Source organism: Schistocerca piceifrons, chromosome 7 (genome assembly GCF_021461385.2).
Source record: "Schistocerca piceifrons isolate TAMUIC-IGC-003096 chromosome 7, iqSchPice1.1, whole genome shotgun sequence".
In the NCBI taxonomy this organism is placed as follows: Eukaryota; Metazoa; Arthropoda; class Insecta; order Orthoptera; family Acrididae; genus Schistocerca; species Schistocerca piceifrons.
The window spans coordinates 492,228,863-492,244,171 of NC_060144.1; positions in this window are offsets into that span (position 1 = coordinate 492,228,863).

Genomic DNA, 15,309 nt, shown 5'->3' on the forward strand with positions numbered 1-15,309 from the left:
GAGTGCTGACCACACGCCCCTCCTTCCCACATCCTCTGCTGGGGATGACACGGCGATCGGATGGTCCCGATGGGCCACTTGTGGCCTGAAGATGGAGTGCTACCAGAGAAATGTGTAGGTTTTACTCAAAACTCCCCACTCGTGACACTTCTCTGAATGTTACAAATGCTTAACAAACCAGAAGAAAATAAATCACTCCATTTTTTGCGAACTCTTTTTAGATACTAACCAAAGAAGAGGTGGCAGATCTTTTTGAATGCTCACCTAGTGTGGATATGAAAAGGCTCTGTTTAATATTTACAAAAAATGTGAGTGTAATCTTTAGTTTAGAACGGTACTTCCCCTCCAGCACTCGGCATTTCCCCCACCTACAGTGTTCTACATGCACTATACATGGCTGCAGTAGCTCGAGACCACAGTGGAGCCATCCACTGAGGTTTATGTAGTTAATGAAGAACAGCGCTATACATTTTGGAGTTAAGAATTACCCAGGTGAAGGGATGTTTGGGTGTCCTCCTAAACATGATTTGTCTTCATGAAGTTTACCACCTGAAGCATTAGCGAACGTTCACCCTGAGGACGATCTGGCCATTAAAGCTGCTACACCAAGAAGAAATGCAGATGATAGACGGGTATACATGGGACAGATATGTTACACTAGAACTGACATGTGATTACATTTTCACGCAATTTGGGTGCATAGATCCTGAGAAATCAGTACCCAGAACAACCACCTCTGACCGTAATAACGGTCTTCATACGCCTGGGCATTGAGTCAAACAGAGCTTGGATGGCGTGTACAGGAACAGCTACCCATGCAGCTTCAACACGATACCAGAGTTCATCAAGAGCAGTGGCTGGCGTATTGTCACGAACCAATTGCTCGGCCACCGCTGACCAGACGTTTTCCATTGGTGAGAGATCTGGAGAATGCGCTGACCAGGGCAGCATTCGAACATTTTCTGTATCCAGAAAGGCCCGCACAGGACCTGCAACATGCGGTCATGCATTATCCTGTTGAAATTTTGGGTTACGCAGGGATCGAATGAAGGGCAGAGCCACGGGTCGTAACGCATCTGAAATGTAACGTCCACTGTTTAAAGTGCCGTCAAAGCGAACAAGAGGTGACCGAGACGTGTAACCAATGGCACCCCATACCATCACGCCCGGTGATACGCCAGTATGGCGATGACGAATACACGCTTCCAATGTGCGTTCACCGCGATGTAGCCAAACATGAATGCGACCATCACGATGCTGTAAACAGAACCTGGATTCATCCGAAAAACTGACGTTTTGCCATTCGTGCACCCAGGTTCGTCGTCGAGTACACAATCGCAGGCGCTCTCGTCCGTGATGCAGCGTCAAGGGTAACCGCAGCCACGGTCTCCGAGCTGATAGTCCATGCTGCTGCAAACATCGTCGAACTGTTCATGCAGATGGTTGTTGTCTTGCAAACGTCCCCATCTGTTGACTAAGGGATCGAGACGTGGCTGCACGATCCGTTACAGCCATGCGGATAAGATGCCTTCATCTCGAACTGCTAGTGATACGAGGCCGTTGGGATCCAGCACGGCGTTCCGTATTATCCTCCTGAACCCACCGATTGCACATTCTGCTAACAGTCATTGGATTTCGACCAACGCGAGCAGCAATGTCGCGATACGATAAACCGCAATCGCGATAGGCTACAATCCGACCTTTATCAAAGTCGTAAACGTGATGCTACGCGTTACTCCTCCTTACATGAGGCATCACAACAACGTTTGACCAGGCAACGCCGGTCAACTGCTGTTTGTGTATGAGAAATCGGTTGGAAACTTTCCTCATGTCAGCACTTTGTAGGTGTCGCCACCGGCGCCAACCTTGTGTGAATGCTGTGAAAAGCTAATCATTTGCATATCACAGCATCTTCTTCCTGTCGGTTCAATTTCGCATCTGTATCACGTCATCTTCGTGGTGCAGCAATTTTAATGGCCAGTAGTGTAATTAATCAGGTGAGTATTAGCAGTGAGAAGGAGCAGAAACGTTTCAGAATGATGATCATAGCAGATCTCTAGTGCAAGAAGATAAAATCAAGAGGATAACATACCAACAGGAAAGAGAGAGAAAGAATGAGTGCCAGATAATAATGAATACTGCCTGACTGATTTACGCGAGTCAACTGGTGCTATTAAAAGACACAGAACTGAGTCATACAAGTGCTTAGAAGAACAATCATAAAGAATGAAAAAGTGCTCAGCTCGTCATTTGTGAATAAAACGGATGTATGATGGAAGCTCCAGTTCCCGACTTCGATCGAGGAAGAGGAGATGGAAGGTCGATCCTGGGTGCCGTTCTCGAGACGACTGATGGCTTCTACCAAACCGGATCGAGAGATGGTATGCTTAGCCAGTTTCAAGCAAAGTGATAAATCAGTTGTTCTTAAAGATTTCGGGGAGGAACAATACAATATGCGACTGCGACTACGTCTGCAACAGTGTTTTGTTTCAGGTCGCAGTTCAGAGCTTGCCCTCTCAGAATAATCTCAGTGGATGAAGTCACAGGAGAGAAAACTTTTGCCCTGAATACATCTGCGACGTCTCGGTCCACGGAAAGCGACCAGTAATTCATCAGATGCAACTGCCACCACGAATGTCAGACTCCGAGATGCTGTATCTGCACGTCCTTATTTCAGTAAATGACTTTTATACAGGATGCTCGTCAAATGCAGCTTTTGAAATATGACTTTTTTGTTACTACAGCACCATGAATATTACATAATATCACAATGTTTTCAAATTTCAGCACATAATGACACTTTCGAAATATTACTATCTTTGGCTAGTGGAACTATAGTTCACATTCATTACCTCTTGGCTGTGAAGGTATACCTTCATTAGCGAGACGCTATATTATCCTTAATGAATGTGTGTTGTTTGGGAAAACTGGAATCGATAACCCACTTTCACTAAAGGGATGGTATACCTTCCCTGAAACTTCCAATTCCACTGTAACATATAAACACGACTGTGATAAAATATATGGGAAAGGACTGCATTACGTTTTAATTACAAAGTTTTTGGGATAAATACCACATCAAATAAACCAAAAGGTGCAAAATATTATTTGATTGTAGTAAAACCGTATTGTTCTACTCACATTCAAAAATCATTATGTGTTTTATTAATGAGTACAGTCTAGACCGCAGAGTTTTACATTTATTTTACACTTTACAAGCAGGAATGCAACTCGGATTTAAGATACAAAATGACATTTCACCTGTGGGTTGCCTACACACTTGGGCAGCGGCAAATGTGTAACATCACCATAACCCACAGCTCTCCACCCTTCCGCTCCTGCCCCTCTCCCCACCCATGCCCCTTTCCTCTCCTCTTCTCTCTCCTCCCCAGCCCTTAAATGAAAACAGACCTGCCAGAGATGTTCAAGACATGCAGTTTAAGATCTTTCCATCACAGCCCAGCATCTTTTCGGCCAGTGAACCAAACAGACAAGCAATATGAACCCAAGACTCAACCATCTTACTCTCTGTACATCCCACTTAGTGACTAAATACGACTAGAGCTACGCTATATGATCAAAAGTATCCGGACACCGGCTGAAAATGACTTCCAAGTTCGTGGCGCTCTCCATCGGTAATGATGGAATTCAATATGATGTTGGCCCACCCTTACCCTTGATGACAGCTTCCACTCTCGCAGGCATACTTTCGTTCAATCAGGTTCTCGAAAGTTTCTTGGAGAATCGCTGCCCATTCTTCACGGAGTGCTGCCCTGAGGAGAGGTATCGATGTCGTTCGGTGAGGCCTGGCACGAAGTCGGCGTTCCAAAATACCCCAAAGGTGTTCTATGGGATTCAGGTCAGGACTCTGTGCAGGCCAGTCCATTACAGGAATTTTATTGTCGTGTAACAATTCCGCCACAGGCCGTGCATTATGAATAGGCGCTCGATCGTGTTGAAAAATGCAATCGCCATCCCCGTATTGCTCTTCAACAGTGGGATGCAAGAAGGTGCTTAAGACATCAATGTAGGCCTGTGCTGTGATAGTGCCACGCAAAACAACAAGGGGTGCAAGCCCCTCCATGAAAAACAAGACCACACCATAACACTACCGCCTCCGAATTTTACTGTTGGCACTACACACGCTCGCAGATGACGTTCAGTGGGCATTCGCCATACCCACACCCTGCTATCGGATCGCCACATTGTGTACCGTGATTCGTCACTCCATACAACGATTCTACACTGTTCAATCGTCCAATGTTTACGCTCCTTACACCAAGCGAGGCGTCGTTTGGTATTTACCCGCGTGGTGTGTGGCTTGCCGCTTGACCACGAAATCCAGGTTTTCTCACCTCCCGTCTAATTGTCATAGTACTTGCAGTAGATACTGATGCAGTTTAGAATTCCTATGTAATGGTCTGGATAGATGTCTGCCTACTACTCACTGGAACCCTCTTCAACTGTCGGTGGTCCCTGTCAGTCAACAGAAGGGATCAGCATATACGCTTTTGTGCTGTACATATCCCTTCACGTTTCCACTTCACTATCACATCGGAAACAGTGGACCTAGGGATATTTAGGAGTGAGGAAACCTCGCGTACAGACATATGACACAAGTGACACCCAATCAACTGACCACGTTAGATGTCCGTCAGTTCCGCGGAGCGCCTCGTTCTGCTCTCTCACGATGTCTAATGACTACTGAGGTCGCTGGCAGTAGGTTCGAGGCATAGCGCCGTATACCGATCCTGCCTTGGAGGCGGTTAAGTGGGAGATGTGTCTCAGAACTGGGTAGTGACAGACGGTGACGCGTGACTGGACGCGCACGTAGTTCATGCTTCAAATGGTTCAAATGGCACTGAGCACTATGGGACTTAACATCTGAGGTCATCAGTCCCCTAGAACTTAGAACTACTTAAACGTAACTAACCTAAGGACATCACACACAGCCATGCCCGAGGCAGGATTTGAACCTGCGACCGTAGCGGTAGCGCGGTTCCAGACTGAAGCGCCTAGAACCGCTTGGTCACTCCGGCCGGCCGTAGTTCATGTATCAGCCGATAGAGGACAATATTGGATAGGGGGACTGTGATTTTAGTTTCGATTGTGCCCACTAGAGTGCACTAAAGTAATAGAATGTTTTTCATAAACTGTTCTAGTATTTTCATATAGTGTTATTATGTCTTTTCGTGTATGTAAAATGTTATAAATGTGTTTTAGCAGTATGAATGATGCGTGAGTGTGGTTTAAGGTTAATACGAAGATAATTGTTTCAGTTATGTAGTGGGATTTAGTGTGGAACGTTTCGAAGAAGTATGGATATGGACAAAGGGGATTTTTGTAGAATAGATTTGTAAAGTAAGTTTATGGTAAAGGGAAAGTTAATTCAGGTATAAATAACAATAGTAAATAACTCTATGCATAAACAAAACTTCAGTATATTAGATAATTACGTCGGTAAAAAAGTACAGTCGTTAGGTTTACTATTTTGCGATTGGTTATTGATGAAAAGCGCGGACTGGCGCGGGAGAGTGTTGTTTTGCTATTGGCTGTTGAGTAAACTGACCAATGGTAACGCAGTATTTTTCGCGCATCTTTCTCTGCTGGTAGAGAAGTTCTAGAGAGGAGTCGGAGCCTAGCCATGAAACAGTTCGGACGGGTGTAGTAGTAGTTCCGATGGAAACGATAAGTTGCCGGATCTAACAGTGTTTCATACATGAACAGTATTGGAAAGTGACGGCATAATTATTCATATGTGCGTGTAGAAATTTTGGAATTTTTAAGTGAATTTTGTGACGAGAAAAGACATATATTCCGCGTGGCGTATTGAGCAAGTCGGTGGCTAAAAAACTGTGACTGCATTTGATACCGACAGACTTAATATTTGGCGAGCATTGTCAATCAAAAACAATCAGTATTTTTGTAGCTATTACGTTTTCGGGAAATGCAACACCATAAACTTGCTAACGTGAGTGAAAGGGATTGTGAGTGACTGTGTTAAGACTAGCACGGGCTTGGCAGTGATACTTGTTCACCTAAGTTTCGGAATATATTAATTGAGGACAAAATTTCCAACCTTTCACTTGTGTGAAAACTTTCTCCCGAAACGTATATTAGTGACTTTAATTGCAGCCTGGTTCACGTCGAAGTACAGTTGGTTTCACTCGGCTTTCCTACTGATGATCTGCTGAGACAATGTTCACAGGTAGGTGCAGGTTCGTTGTAAAGGGACGGAAAGAACCGCGCCGCCGCAAGGTGACAGCGCAATGAACCTCATATGAAAAACGTATGTTTTTGGGTCTGTCTAGATCACATAGTGTATGTCACAGATGGACTACAGGCATGATATCATTCTCAAACAGTGGCGGTGAAAAAAATTTACATGTGATTGTCTGAATCTCTGAAACTGTCTATGACAGGTGGAGGCACGGAGAGTGGCGAGTGCTCCGTCAGCAGAATACTCACAGCTTTACCAGCATTAGCAAAAATGATACAGATTCGTCTGCAGTCCACACGCACACGCACACGCACACACACACACACACACACACACACACACACACACACACATAAAGTTAAACTTTCAAACCGCTGTAGAAACAACACCACTTGTCAGAATGATGCCAAATTTAACAGACTATTATTGGAGAAGCGGGAAAACGTATGGCAGAAGAAAACTAAATAGTTACAAAATGTAGCAATAGACGGCGCTGTAAGTATCATAATTTAGTAGTGGTCGGCTATAAATGACAAATGAGTCATACAACAATGCCTAAGGTGTATGTCTGACATTAAAAAAACTGTACTACTCAGTGTGCCTGGGTGTACAGGTGTGATACTGTTAGTTACGTAAGCCCATTCACCACGGCAAGGTCATATCACATCGGATGGGAAAAATCATTTTTTAATTATCTGGCGGGCAAAAACTGCATAAAAAGCAACAATCACATTGGTTTTTTACTGTTCAGAGGCCAAAAACTGCACAAAAATCATCAGTCATATCGGTTTTTAATTGTTCTGAGGCAAAAACCGCATAAAAAGCATCCATCAAAATCAAATCCGATTATTAATTTCCGTGTGACTGGCGCAAAACATGTTCATAATGCTGTCCACCGTTTTCTGCAACAAGTTGAAATCGAGTAACAGCATGCTCCACAACTGATACAAGTGTGAGAATGTGTTGCGCAATGCATGCCTTCAACACAGCTAAGTTTGCAACTGGTAAGTTTGTAATTGGAACACTGAACACATCATCTTTGAGATAGCCCCACAGCAAGAAGTCACACGGATTAAGATCAGGTGATCAGGACGGCCAGGCTGTAGGGAAATGGCGGCTGTTGATTCCAGCATTTCCGAAATGGCGATTCAGCAGCTGCTTAACTGAATTTGCAATGTGTGGAGCTGCGCCTTCTTGCATAAAAATGACCCATCCACACATCCACGCTGTTGGAGAGTTGGAATGACGTTGTTGTGCAAAAGACACTCATAGTGCTTACCAGTGACGGTAAAGGTAACAGGACCGGAAGCACCTGTCTCTTTGCCGGCCGGAGTGGACGAGCGGTTCTAGGCACTTCAGTCTGGAACCGCGCGACCGCTACGGTAGCAGGTTCGAATCCTGCCTCGGGCATGGATGTGTGTGATGTCCTTAGGTTAGTTAGGTTTAAGCAGTTGTAAGTTCTAGGGGACTGATGACCTCAGATGTTAAGTCCCATAGTGCTCAGAGCCATTTGAAACATTTGAGCCTGTCAACGAGAACTGCACTTTAATCACTAGCGTTTTCTATAAGTTTTACAAACACTACACATTTGCCCACCACCACTCATCTCCTCCTGCGTTGCTGTGGCCACTGCTTCTGCTGATGTCGAATCAATTCATTTCCTCCCTCTGCCATGTTTCATCCATCTTTTCGAATTTCCGAATCATTTTCTCCAGACCCACGGCAGTCAACGGACCAACGCCGTTTTTCAAACCCTTCTGTGTCTGGAACCTCTGCAGGGCGACGTGTGCACAGTCATCATTCTTGTAATACAGCTTTACAAGCAGAGTGCGATCCTGCATGGAGACAGTCATGGCAAATATCTCAGATGCATAAGGAGGAAAAGCTATGTACCTGGTGTGTTTATATCAGCTTCAACTGGTCATGTGCGTGACAAGTGTTTTCATTTACATATTCTGACACATACAGCGCCTTCTATTGATTAATGTTCAAACTTTTTTTTCTTCTGCCATACGTTTCCCACCTTCTCCAATAATATTCCGTTGCAGTTTGACGTCATACTGACAAGTGTTGTTATATCTACAGCATTTTGAAAGTTTAATTATAATCACTCTATCCTGCAGCTTTACCCTCATGTATGTTTGAGACACACACACACACACACACACACACACACACACACACACATACTGAACACAACCCCTCATCTCACTCTGTGTCCATCCTTGCACCTCTTTCTGTCAATCTCCTCTTCGCCACTCTCTCTGTCTCTTTGTCACCACCTCCCTCTCTCTTTGTCCATTTCCTCCACCCTCTCTCTGACCATATTTCCTCTTTCTTCCCTCTGACCATATCATCCTCCCCCTCTCACTTCTATGTCCCCATAATCCCCCCCTTTTCAACCTGCCCACCACCCCTTTACAGCTTCCTTCTGGCTCATGCATCTCCACCTCCTCCCCTCTCTCTGTCCATTTCCTGCTCACTCTCACTGTCTATCTCCCACTCTATCCATTTCAACCTGCCCCAGCCATACTCGTCAGCACATGTACCCCCTCCTCCACAACTCAGTTCCATAAAGCAAAGAAATGGCACTCCTACAACATGCCTGTCATCCAGGGCGGGCTACACATCAGACACTTTGAAATACATTTATTTGCCCCTTACATACAGGCCACCATGAAAATGATGCTGATAAATCATGCTGGTACTACTTTGTAAAAAAGGAAACGGTTGCTTGCCCCTGAGATGTAGACTGCTCTGCAAAGCAGGTGGATTTGACTGGACGATGCTTTTCTCAAACAACATGTGTGTCATACAGGACAGCCTAGACATCAGGGGCTGGAAAAACATATTTTTGCCCATATCTCCATTCCTATTGGAGATAGGAGGCTATAATCGTACAGTGCTGGCACTCATGAGGCTTGCTGTTTCTGTGCCAAATTTGGCTGAAATCGATCAAGGGTTTGAGAACACACAGACACACACAAATACACACATACACTCTGCTTTATACATATAGCTGGTATATTATTCTTCCAGTCACAGTCCAGTACTTTATTGCCCGCATCTCGTGGTCGTGCGGTAGCGTTCTCGCTTCCCACGCCCGGGTTTCCGGGTTCGATTCCCGGTGGGGTCAGGGATTTTCTCTGCCTCGTGATGGCTGGGTGTTGTGTGCTGTCCTTAGGTTAGTTAGGTACACTTGGGCTTTCTGTCCAGAAGGAGTGTGGTCCAAAGCCAAGAAAGAGCCCTGCTATTTTATTTTCCTGCCAACTCCCAGGTACGGGGGTGGGGTGAGACATCATCACAGCCATCGTACAAAGAAATTCCGACCACAGTTCTAAATTCCCACCAAAATTCGAAATTTCCGTCAATAGGGAAAGTGGGGGCGGAGGAGGGAGCGGGGACTCAAGTGGCAGCTAGGGAAAACACCTGAAGTAATTCAGGGGTGGGAGTTGGTGGTGGTGTGTGTGTGGGGGGAGGGGTAATTAATTGACCAATTTAGTTAATTTGTGTATCAATTTGATATCAAAACTGCGCTCAAGCTGCCATCTCTCTGATACTTGCATGTCTGAAAGGACATTGCATTGCATTTTTGAAGGACACAGACACTACAATATCGTATTTATTCGCCGAAACCAGACACCCACTTTCCTGTACGGACATTATATAATGTTTATGAGTGCAGGTTATGATGCATGAACGACTGCAATGGAAGTTTGGGAGTGGCCATGAGTCGTGCACGGATAACCAAAGTGGTTAAGGCGAACACTCGCATAAAGCAGGAAATCCAGCGCAAATTTTCACTGTCATCTCTCCATTATACAGCAGATGGTTGTCACGATTCGAATTTCAGGTACTTTGTTGTCGATCTATCCGACTATTGAATACTGTTTTTTTCAAGAACGGGTAAATGCAATAACTTCAAATTTGTACTACGTTCTAATACCTGTGGTTCCTTGGCGGTGTAAAAATTGAAGCTTCTAAGTCACTGCAATAAAAAGATATGGCTATTCATGTCACGTATATTGCTGACTCGGAAGCTCACTCTTCAGAACCTATGGGGAACATACCGTTGACCTAGAATCATGAACTTTCGCAAGCAGCAATCTTTCACAGTAAAAGTAAAGGAAAAACTCGAAAACTGTTAATTTGTGATTACGTCACACACAAATTTGTTTTCTCATTTGATATGCGATACTCTCGAAAGTCTTGGAATCCCCGAGGCCGATATCTTGCCAATATCAGTGTCGATAAGAGGCAAATACGTTGAGGTTCTCGATTCCTGTGATGGATGAGCTGTCTGAATACATAGTTAAGTCTGTACTGAACCCTCAGATCGCTGATCCTACTCGTACCTGGCCAGTTTTATTTTCCACCTGTCTCATTTTCATTTGATTGACCAATCGATAATTTGACACGCATCTGGCCCACGTGGATGTTCTTGCTTCCCATAACCGATTTCTGTATTCTCTTACGGCCTTTATTAACGTGTATTAACTCCATTTTATAACTATAATCACTGTAAGGGTTTGTTAGGCACTTTCGGTACCACATTGTCACGCGTTGTGTGTATTTTGTGTTTGGACTTGTATATGTTTACATTTTTGTCTCATACAGATCCACGAGATGCAGAAAGGGTGAGTACAGAAATTCCGTTGCGTAAATTGATATTGACAGGTATTTTATGTCAGGATTATGATTTCAGGCTTACAATTTCAGGGCTAATTATGGCTATTGATATTATGTGACAAGGTTTATGGATGTATAATTTCAGAATTGACATTTTAAAACCCCAAGCCACACAAGCACCGCGTACACTCTCTCTGAAAGATCACCTTTAGTATAGGGTACTGTAAACATAACTTCAACGTATCCACCTGTAACCTAAACACGGTATTTTGACAAGATAAATTGTATCAAATGTGTGATGTCGTCGTGGTATATTATACACCATTACTTATCTGTCTTCTGTTGTTATTTGTATTTTATATTATCTCACATTGTAACAGTAAATATAGATACTGCGTGGCACATCAAATGATGATGACCATTGGCTAGAAATATTAATGTATTAAAGCAGAAATGCATTGAGGATTCGAGATATAAATACATCTTTGACCTCAGGGTTAGCTACATACGGGGACAGAGACAAAAGTATGATGTCATCGCCCACACGTCTGCCCGCTCCACCCCCCCCCCGCACCCCTCCCCCCGTCCACGTAACACTGCGATTTGTAATTAGAGGGTCCATTGTGCCTTGCACTATGTGAACCATTTAATCAGCTTTAGTTATGGGACGATGCTGTATTCAGTCCGTCTATGTACTCGTAAACGAAAGCAGACGTAATATGCGGCGTTAAAGATCACAGAAATGTTATATGTAATTTGAAATTATTTAAATTTATTATAACAGAAAACAGTGAGGATACGCTCTGCGCAGAGTATTGAAAATTGAAATTGTTAGCGGCAGGAGACAGTGAATATCAGTCCGGAAGCCACACACAGACTTTTGACTACTAACGAAACAGCTACTCTTGTCAGCCACTGCTAAAGATTCTTCTGAGAGTAAACGATTATTACTCGTAGTATCAGATGAGCTCATAGCCTACACAATGGCTTGTGCAAGTAAAACTTACTGCTATGAATTTTTTATCATCGAAGTCAAAAACAGCATTAGACAGTGACGATTGTACTCTGATGCCTATTGAGCACAGTGTCATTTGAACGCCAAAGTTAACAGATGGGGACTCGACATATTAGCAGCTCGCATTCCAGTGACCTCCACCAATTAAGTACTAGGCAGACTATATGCCAAGGAAACGCAAATGCAGTGTAATAGGGTGGGTGATACGACCACCACCGACAAAACGACTAAAACTCACCCACCTTACGTAATCAGAAACAATACCTTCACACCTTTGAATTGCATTTGTAGTGCCTCGGTACCTAAACTGGGATACCTGAATGACTGTAATTTTACCAATTGTTTGTCTCTCTCTTTCTCAGAATTTATAGGAAGATAAACCTAACAAGACTGTACATGTGGTGTAGAATCAATATTATCTCAATAATTTCCATTTCTTTCATGTTCGTTTGTTAACAGGTTTCTTTTGTTAATCACTTTTTTTTCCGACGTTCACATAGTGGAATGTTTTATGGAGACGCTCCGTCGTTTGTATAAATAAAAAAGTGTAACCTTGTCTCAAAAAGTGTTCAATACAGTTTTTATTACAAGTTTGAATAGTGCTTTTATTTAATAGGAGGAAAAACCTGCGTCTATCAAGATTCATACTGCGACAGTTTTATACCACAAAGACGATGTCATATCGACGCGACATTGTCAAAAGAAATTTATTTATCTAATAAGAGGAAGGCCGCTACTATTAAGAAGAAACGAGTAATGATATAGCTTGCACAGACATTAGTGTACAAGAAATTAATGAGAAATAGTAGTCCTTCAGGTGAATATATATATATATATATATATATATATAACCATTAGAAATTGTTGTGAAAACGTATTATTTCTTATACAATGTGCGCGCAAAAGGTGTATTTTTCGACTCCACACTGAAACACTCGGCTTGTCGAAGAATGTCCATACGAATATAAAATATCACTTGGCACGGAAACTTCGTTGCACAACGTATAATTTATAGTTTTCTCATTTTCCTGTAATTATAAGATTTATTAAGATTTATGTCCCCCCCAACACAAACTGCCTCAAAGACATCTTCATAAACAATCTTGATGACTGATTTGCAATATCAAATTACACTGAGTATAACTGCAGTGTTGAAGATCTTCATATATTAATGAAATATACATGCCTGTGAGAATTTGTTATGCGTCTGCAGAAAGGTGCAATCGGTTCGATGTCTGTGGTCTACGTGGCATCGATTGGCGGAACTCATAATGTTTGCTGATCACTTACCTTTTGACAGTTATCTTTGCTGCGCGCCCTCGTCTCAATTCACGATTTTCTTAAGAGTTTCTGGCTACACTCGGATACATTCACGTTGCTCGCGAGCCTCTTTGTCTCAAACTGTTTCTAAGCAACGACGTGGGCCGCTGCAGGGACCCCTGTATTGTTGAGAATTTCGTCACGTCGCGAAATGTTTGTATACTCTAAAAAGAGGATACGTGGAAAAGATTCATAACATAATTATGGAAACTGTCCAATGATAAGCAAGTAAACACACAGGAATAATTTCCCTAAGGCAAAAACCTGTGTGCATTAGAATACGAATTATGGTTGAGTGAACATGTAGAACGAAAAGTACTACACGTGGGTCAGTGTTTAGGCCACGGCTATGAAGGAGGACCTATCATGAGTGGCGTATACAATGATGTGCACAAAAGAATCAAGTTACAATTTAAATTTACTACTTAAAAGCCGCTGTAGAGGGTAAGTGACTAATCAAGAAACAGTCCTATATTTCTGATCAGTTGAGTTTACATAGTTGTTTGTCGCAGTATGGTTCGGTCGGAGGGTTTAAAAGCTTATTCCGTGAATACTTCCTAGGGAAAGCTAAAGACATCAAATCCAACGTGCTGGGCTGGCAGATAAGAAGCTATTTATACACTCAGAGATTCACAACCTTAACGGCCGCTTCTTAGCTCGCTTTTGCGTAGTAATTACAACAAAATTAATTTTATGAACATATATTACATCCGCTGAAAAATTAATGTCTTAACGAGCTGTTTCTTTTTTGTGCAATTCCGCTAAAGCAGACTTGTCTTGGTGACTGTTAAAGAGGTTTCCTTGATTTAGCTCATAAATTGCAACTCCTTCAAAACTTTTAATCCTAATTAAAGTCATAGATGCATGATAATTAAAGTCATAGAAGCATGACCTTTTCCGAATGTACTACTGAACAAAGAGAAATCTGGTTGCTGGGGTCGGTGTTTTTGACTAATCCTGCCTTTTGTGTTCTTGTGGTGTTACTTTCACATAAACTTTCGTGGCCTGACACAAATAACCATTTTCGTCATAAAACTTTTCTTCCCCTATTGTACCCCCTTAAGAGCTGATTTTGTTTTTATCTCTAACCGAGGAGTCAAATGCCAAATTTCATTGGTGTAGGTTTAGAAATGCTTTAACAGTTCTTTAATAATGATTTATTATCAAAAATCTTTCACCTACTTTTTCACCCCGAAAAACCTCTATTTTTTATTTCTCGCCGAAAAATCAAATACCAATTTTTGCACTTCTAGTTTCAAAATTGCCATAAAAGTAATATATTTTCGAAAAACCCTTCATCTTCTATTTCCCCCACTTAAGCTTGGAATTTCAAAAAGTCCCTGCTTAAACGATGCCTACAGTATAAGATGAATAGTCTCTCAAAAGTTAAAGATTCTGTCATTAGCGGCTTGGGCTGCGCGATGATGAATCGGTCAGTCAAGATATTTTCTTTTATATATAGAGATTGACGTTCTCTTATGGCCTTGACAAACACAATTCGTAAGATTAAAAAATATAGCGAACGAAGTGTAGCAATAGTTCTTAAAAACATGATATTGCGCTTTTCCTATTCTATACAAACCACTAGATGTAACACACCACCAGAGGCCTTTCAGTGTAAGACCATAGACACTGCAGCTGAATACGACTTCTTACGAACGACGCTGTCACAAGCAAAGAACGAAGAGTTCGGTTTAATGTCTTGTCAGCGGCTATATCATTAGAGATGGAGTGCAAATTTGGGTATGGGAAGGATGAGTAAGGAAATTGGTCGTGTCTTTCTCAAACGAATCATTTCGGCATTTTCCTCAAGATATTTGAGAGGTAATCATCAAAATCTCGATATGGGTAGACGGACGGGGACTGGAATCACTGTTCTCCTGAATGCGAATCCGGTGTCTTTCTTGCCACTGCAACATATCGATCGGTGCATATAAACATTAAAACATGGTATGCGACTGATGATGTGACTACATGCCACGAAACCGGTAGTGCGTTAGTAAAATCGGTTCAAAATAAAGCTGTTTGCGGAGTTATTGGTACAAAATGTAGTACTAAAGCTGCGGATGCCCGACTACAGTGCCGTTTGTAATCAATTTACAATGTAGGCATCAAAATCCGATCA